Source organism: Solanum pennellii, chromosome 5 (assembly GCF_001406875.1).
Source record: "Solanum pennellii chromosome 5, SPENNV200".
Lineage (NCBI taxonomy): Eukaryota > Viridiplantae > Streptophyta > Magnoliopsida > Solanales > Solanaceae > Solanum > Solanum pennellii.
The window spans coordinates 54,130,534-54,138,210 of NC_028641.1; the positions used below are offsets into that span (position 1 = coordinate 54,130,534).

Here is a 7,677-nt window from a genome sequence, read left to right on the forward strand (position 1 = left end):
TTAGGAGTTTCGTTGTCGGAGGAAGCCTACGGGTCCGCCGAAGTCCCTACACCCACCACATCTGCACAGTCTACCTTGTCTGATGAGGATGACAGTTCTGATTCCACTCCAGGCTCACCGACTGGTGCTCTCACCCTGGTTGCCGACCAGCCCAACCGATGGTGTGTCGACGGGCAATATCAAGTGTATTCTGATGCCAAGTTTCTAAATGATAAAGGCGTCATGACACGGACCCTTACACTGGAGAGGCGGGTCGTTACGGGAAGTCTCCCCACCATGCCAGAGATCCACAATCCCTTCACCAGACAGCGACTGGAGTGGACAGCTCGTTCTTTAGGTCGTTATAGTGAGGAGTTGGTCCTAAAATTCTACGCCTCTTACGTGGCTACTCTCAGATCACAGATAGATAGGCGGGATGCCCGTGCCAAATAGGACCCACTTGAGCATGTCCGAGTACGTGGCATTCAGGTCGAGATCTCTTTGCCTGCCATCCGTCGGTATCTATACGGCGAGGATGTTTATGCCAACAGGACCCCTCTCATTGCAGAGTTCGACTACCGGTGGCCAATTGTAAAAGATGGCCAATTCTTGCGTGAGCCATCACTGAGAGAGACCACCAAGAAGTGGATGGCCTGCACTTGTCTGTTGATGAAGAGGGTGCCGACTGGGTAACGGAGCCGAAGGGAGCCATCAAGAAGGCTAACTTGACCTTCACGGCTAAATTGTTATGGTTGATTGTCCGCCACTTCCTTTCCCCCACGGCCACTGATAATATAGTCACACGCGATTATGCAGTTCTGATGGCGGCGATGATAGCCGAGTTTGAGGTGGACTTCGCTTGGCTTCTACAGGCGGTCATGCACGAGAGGGCTTTCAAGGTCACAACTACTTACCCTTTTTCGTGCATGATATTTTCCTTATGAAGGTACGCAGGTGTGCCCATCTGGCACATTGATCAGCTCAAGACTCCGCTGGGCACTGCTGATATCGGACTCATCAGGGATAAGGCCAATGAGTTGGCTCCACGCAGAGGGCCCCGTCCAGAGTTGCCTCCACTTAGTGTGTGTCCAAAAGCCTTTTTGTATTGATTTTCATGTAAGTTTCTCCTTATTTGTAGGAAATTTGTCCAAAGATGAACGCGGAAGTTTTTGACCGAGAAATGCAGAAGAGACCACCTAGGGAGCTTATGATGGTCTGTCGAGCTTGTGACGGTCCGTAGGTGGCATCGTAGTGAAGCTGCAGAAGAAAGATGGGGAAGTCTGACCTTTTGTGGGATTACAGAAGTCCATGACGGACCGTCATAGCCACGACGGTCCGTCCTGCTAGTTCGTCGTGATGATCAGAGAGTAGTCCTAGTACCCAAATTCCAAGAAGTTAAAGTATTATGGAAATGAGACCCTCGACGGACCGTCATGCTTGGAACAGTCCGTCATACCTGTCTGTCGCGGTTAATGAAGAAAGCAACAGAAGAATTTGTGAAGTATGGGACGATGGAGGCCATGACGACCCGTTGTGACCACGACGGTCCGTCACGAGGTCCGTTGACCCAGACGCTTTTTGATAGACTTTCAGTAATTAGAATCCTTCTTTTATTAGGTTTTTGTTTTTATTATAAATAGTTCGAAAAACCTCGTTTTTGGAGTTAGTATTTTTGATGTTAGACTTTTGGATGTTGGACTTTTTGATAGTTAGATTTTTCGATAATCTTTAGTTCTCTTGCTCAAATATTGAAGGATTAATTTCAGCAATTGTTACACTCTTTCTGGAATTGATCGTTGGTGCGTTTGTTGATTAATCAAGTGAATTTCTGGATTTTATTCTTTCTCATTAAAGTAAGTGCATGAATTCTTATATTAAATATATGAATAGTGTGATTATGACTATGGGTAACTAAACTCCATAACTGGGGTTGTGGGGAACACTTAAGCCCTAGTTACTTCTATTAATTGATTAAGCTCCAAGATTTGAATCTGTTAGTTGTTTACTTTAATTTAGTTAATTATTTTCAGTAATTCAGAAATAACCCCCCCCCCCTTTATTGTTTTTTGTTTTCTAGGGAAATAATTGACTAAATAATAGTAATAATAGAATAAAGTTAAGTCTAAACTATCTTCCTCGTGGGAACGATCCCAACCTCATTATTTGGGTTCTTTACTTGATACGACCGCTTTACTTCTTATTTGAAAAGTAAGTTTAAGTGTATCAACTATCCTATCTCATTCTAAATTATATTCAATTTATTGCAGGCTATCTAAATGGCAGGTCAAGACAGAGATTCTACATCCTTCATTTGGTTTCCCGATGTCGCAAGTAGGGAGAGGCACCATGATTATCGCAAGACGAGGTTTTATTGTGAGAAGGGTTTTGTGATACGCAGACTGGAGGAGAAGGAACCTGCTTTCTATGCTCGTCTAGTAGAGTTTGGGTGGGTTCCACTGACTACGGCTTCCCCGATGCACGCTTCATTTGGGTGAGTAAGTTTTATTCTATCCTTTCTACTATCCGCTAGGATGACCCTTACCCTTACATCCGGATGTGTGGAGTTTACATCCCCTTGAATGTTGCGGCTATTAACGACGTCCTGGAGGTACCAGATGTCCCAAACCATGAGCTTGAGACTAGGCTGTATTAGATGGACCTAGAGTGGCTAATTGATACCTTGATGGAGCCTACACGCAGGGAGAAGGTGTACTGGGCTACTGCGGAGGGCATCTCTAATACTGATTGGTCACCTGACGCTCACAGGTGGATCCACTAGGTTACAGGGAAGATCATACTATCAGACAACTGCGCCGATGTAACCTTCCCTTGGGCCTTGGTGGTGGTGTGCGCCATACGGGGAATCCAACTGAATATGGGGTCACAGATTGTCTCCGAGGGGAAGATGTTCTACCGAAGCAACAAGAAGATGTTCTTCCTTCCTGGTCTTATCACTGCCCTATGTAAGAGATCGGGAGTACCATTATTCGACGCTGATAAGGTACTCCATATGTATCCCCTCTTCATTCTCTTTTGTTCATGTCTATTCTAAGGAGCAAGAAGAGGAGGACTGGTGGGGCAAGCAGCAGCATGGCGAATGCAAGTTCAGATGGCGAGGACCCACTCTCAAGTGCATGGGTCGAAGTGGATCTGGAGATGGTCCAAAAGAAAATTGGGAGCGCATGTGCAGACTTTACTCGAGTCCCACCCAGCACTACCCTAGAGGTCAAGATGCTTTTTCATCAAGTGCGCCTTAAAAGAAAGAAGAACATAGCAAGGAATCACATGATGATTCGGCTCTGGAAGGTAGTGAAGACTATTTTCACCTGCGTCGCTCCTGAGAAGAAGTTTGCCATAGCGGAGCCTAATGATTACGTTCAGTTTCAAGAGCTGAGGGAGGTCGTGACCGCCTTGGTTCCTGTTCCCTGGAGGAGTTAGATTCCTAAACAGGCACTTCCCAAACGCAGGGTGCCTGATTGGATTGATATTTTACCCTTTTTGCTTGTAAATTTTAGAACAATCTTGTTTTTACCTTTCGATTTCCTTCAGTTTTATAAGAACACGGATGCTCGTTTTTGTATCCAATGCAGTCTTTTATTAAATTTTATAGTGCTTATAGTCGATAATTTTGTTGTTTAACATTGTTAGGCCAGCAGGTGTGAATTCGGACACCATGTCACATCCCGAAACCACACCCTAGAAGTTAGGGGCAATCTCGGATTGCAACCGGCGTACTTGACCTCTAGGACACTACAAAAAAAAACCTTAAACAGCGGGGGTTAATTTTAAGGTTTGTGGGAGTTTAAAACCCCCACAATACAGTATTGCGGCAGTTGTAAAAAACCCCACAATAAGAGTTGTCGCAACCAATTTGCTACAGTTTTTCTTTGACCCCCACAATCAAGTAGCAGGGGTTGCTTTGTGGAGGTCGACCCACGCTAAATTAAATTAAAATTTTTTTTATATTATTTCTCAGTTAGAAATAGAGGGGGTTCAAAACCTCGACAATTTTTGCAATTGCTTATATTGAATGATTCGGGAAATCGTATAAGCTCTAAAATTTATTCGATATACTTTTATTCATATATAATTTATAGAATCAGTAATTAAGCTATAAATCACAATCAAATCCAAAAAATGTCTCAAGGTCAAGAAATATATATTCTTTAACGACATATCATAAATTCAGAAAAAATATTGCATTGTCATTAGTCACTAAAATGATATTGTTAACATCAAATATCTTCATCAAAACCAAAAAATAAATCTGAACACAAAATATCTAATCCAACATTTTAACATCCCTCCAACTCACACAATCTTGTCATCAAACTAATTAGCTAATAATATAGGTGGAATTGGTTGACTACAGTGTAATCAATGGTTTTCATGGCTAGGAATACTATCACCATCGCATGATCTTCTTATGTGCATAGCCGGAATTGGTTCACTAGCAGCATCACTTGGCTGCATAAAAAATAAAGAATAAAATTAATTAAGTCATATGAAAAAATGTAAAATCCTTGACAAATATTATGTTTCAAACTATACTTATCATCAGTTGATATATGTCAACAAAAATTACATTAAAAAGGAGAGGCAATATGCATATCAAATGAAAATAGAAATGTAAGAACATTACTTACAGTTATTGTAGAAGAATTTATCGAAGGAGAAGCAAAGAACCCTGCAAATTGTTCTGGTATCATCCCTTCTTTCATTATATATACGCCTTAAAAGCATTCATCATTTGATTATGAGCGTTCATCATTTGATTGTGGTTCTCTTGGCATTGGGACGAACATGAGCCTTCACTACTTGAAGCATTTGCATCACCAAAACGCGGTCTTACTTGTTTAAAAACTTTACCGGGGCAACTCCTAATCCCAAACATCTAACCCTTCAAGAGTGCTCTTTTCCTAAAACCTTACCAACAACATCATTTGGCGAGATTTGAGAATCATCCATGGAACTTTCGCTCAAGTTAGCTCAATTTTTTCCTATATAAAAAATCAATGCCGCAAATAAACAAGCAGTAATATTGGAATCACCTTAGTAAAGACAGAAAGAAAAAAACTACTTATATGTATACATAAGAACATGAGCAGTTAGAGGTATGGGAACACAAGCCATCATAATACAATTAAATCGTAAAGAATTGAGTGTATATATCCTCCATCAATTAATCAACTAGTTCACAACTATTGCCCTATCTTTTTTTTATCTTGTTGAAATACAACTAGAATTCATGAGAAAACTTACACAGATTTCTTGTGCAGCTTCATTAACATATACTCCATCTTTATTTTTATGAGTTGCAATATGCATTTTTGCCCGTCCAGGTCTTTGTCCCGTTTCATCCATCTAAAAATAAAAAATTCAAGTTAGCATAATTTACTACTGAAAAATGAATACATTACAAGTTAATTTACTAATCACTATTTACTCCCTTCTCGTAGCATTCGCTTTGGAGCCACCTGTGTGTGGAATTGTTTGTTTTTTTTGGTTTTCAGTATTTCTTCTATGCATTTCCTTATAAAAAATAAATGAAACTTATTAATAAAATGAAATAGTTACATGATATTAAAGACTAGTAAAAATAAGTAACATAAGTAACTTTGTTGAATCTTTATATTGGTAATCAACAAAACAAATCCACTGATCTCGTGGAATTCCATCGGGCACATTATCAATAACCTCAACTTTTCTTTTAAGTGGGTCTTCGACTAACTTCCACAGGTTGTTCTTATTTGCAGCCCACTTCTTTCCAATATATTTATAAATATGTATCCGCGCATTTGACTTTGTTGTCTTAAAGGAGAACTTGAGCTTCAAGAAAAAAAATATTTATTAGCTTATCTATTGCTTGTAAATATAATATTGAAATTACCAATTATCTTTATCACCAAAAAGTAAAATAGAGTAAGAGTCTAGTTGAAGCTTATACCTTTATAATTTGATCGAAAACGTGATTTAAGTATGACATAGGCACACTCGACCATTTCTCAAAGTTGATTGGAAACAAAGAGCAATCACATGCTAAAATTCCACAAAAGCCTGAAAGAAGGCTACGAGCCTCTCCAAATTGTTTATTCAGGTAATCAAAATTAACCACAATAAGTTCATCACCTGATAAATTAAGCACATCCGTTTTTTTTTATTTTGAGCCTTTTGACATTATTTTCTGAATCTGTAATAAAAACAAAGATAAGTTGAAGCTATGAGAGAAACAAATAATGGTTATTGAATATTCACTTATGCTCACAATCATTTACATATTGCTTCTACAGTCCAATATGATTGTGATTCGCACCCAATACGCTTTTTGAATGGAACTTGAACTGTTGGAACTTGTTGTGACGAGTCTTGTTCTGTTGAAGGTGAATGTGATGTCGAATGAACTAAATGAGCTGGTTGTGATGTAGGAAAGTTGTCGGATCCATTTGTGACATAAGTTGATCCATCGTAGCTGAATGTGATGCCGAGTCAACTGATTGAGATGACTGTGATCTAGGCTAAAATATTGGAGGCGCCTGCAATGTCGGCTGAAATAATGGGATTGAATTGTTGTGGCCAGAAATGGTATGGTCGTGTCTGATGGCGGAAATGATGCTGATTGGAGAAATGAATATGTTGATTCCGCACCTTGAGAATCAGATACTAATTGATCTAAGTTTAATTTTTTTTAGTAAACACTTGAACTTTGGCATGCTGGCAATTAAATATTTCAAATCATGTAGCATGAATCAATAACTTTCATAAGAATTTTTAAAAAATTCAGTCAAAAATAACAACTGATAACTTGTAGATATTACATCTTAACCATAAAAAGTAAATACCTCGAACTAAAAAAACAACAACAAAAAATCTGCAGAAAAACAGCTCATAACGCACAAAATCGGCAACGAAAAATTGAAAAAATAGTAGATAAAACAAAGTAGAAACAACAACTTAAAACAAAAAAAATCCGGCACCTAAAAGCAGAAAAATAGTGGCCAAAAACTGCAAAAATAACAGCTTAAAACACCAAAAAACAGCAACTAATATGTAGAAACAACAACTAACAATAAAAAATAAGCACCTGAAACTAAAAAAATGGCAACAAAATCTGCAGAAACAACAGCTTGAAACTCACAAGATCAGCAACTAAAAATTGAAAAATAGTAGATAAATCCAGTAGAATAACTTTAAACACAAAAATTTCTCACCTAAAAGCAAAAAATAGTAACCAAAAACTGTAAACACTAGAGTTCCAAACACAAAACAACAACAGCTAAAAGCAGAAAAAACAGCTACTAAAATATTGCAAAAATTGCAGCGTCAAACACAAAATACAAGAAACTAAAAAGAGAAGAGTCAACAACTAAATACTTCTAAAAAAACAGCTCAAATGCAAAATATTGTCCAAATCTTTGCTATTTCATTCGTTTATATTCTCCTCTATTGCAATTTGGATATTCTCATAGTTATCATCAAAAAATTGTCCAAATTCTTGTTGTTGGTATGGCTCATTCTCATACAGATCCTCTTCATCAACCTCTCCCATTTCAAACAAATCTATTGGCTTAAGATGTACAGTGACACTCCATTCTTTATCGGTCTCATCATCAACATAGTAGAACGTATTTGCTTGTGATGCTTCAATATATGGATCATGATCCTCGCGATCACCAGTGTGAATAAATTTAGAAAAATTAA

General features: G+C 38.5%; 1 pseudogene; it reads right to left on the reverse strand.

Annotated features, from left to right (window-relative positions):
- Positions 1-4,356: 4,356 nt before the first annotated feature.
- On the reverse strand, positions 4,357-6,465 carry LOC107019597 (annotated as a pseudogene).
- Between the last annotated feature and the right edge of the window lie 1,212 nt (positions 6,466-7,677).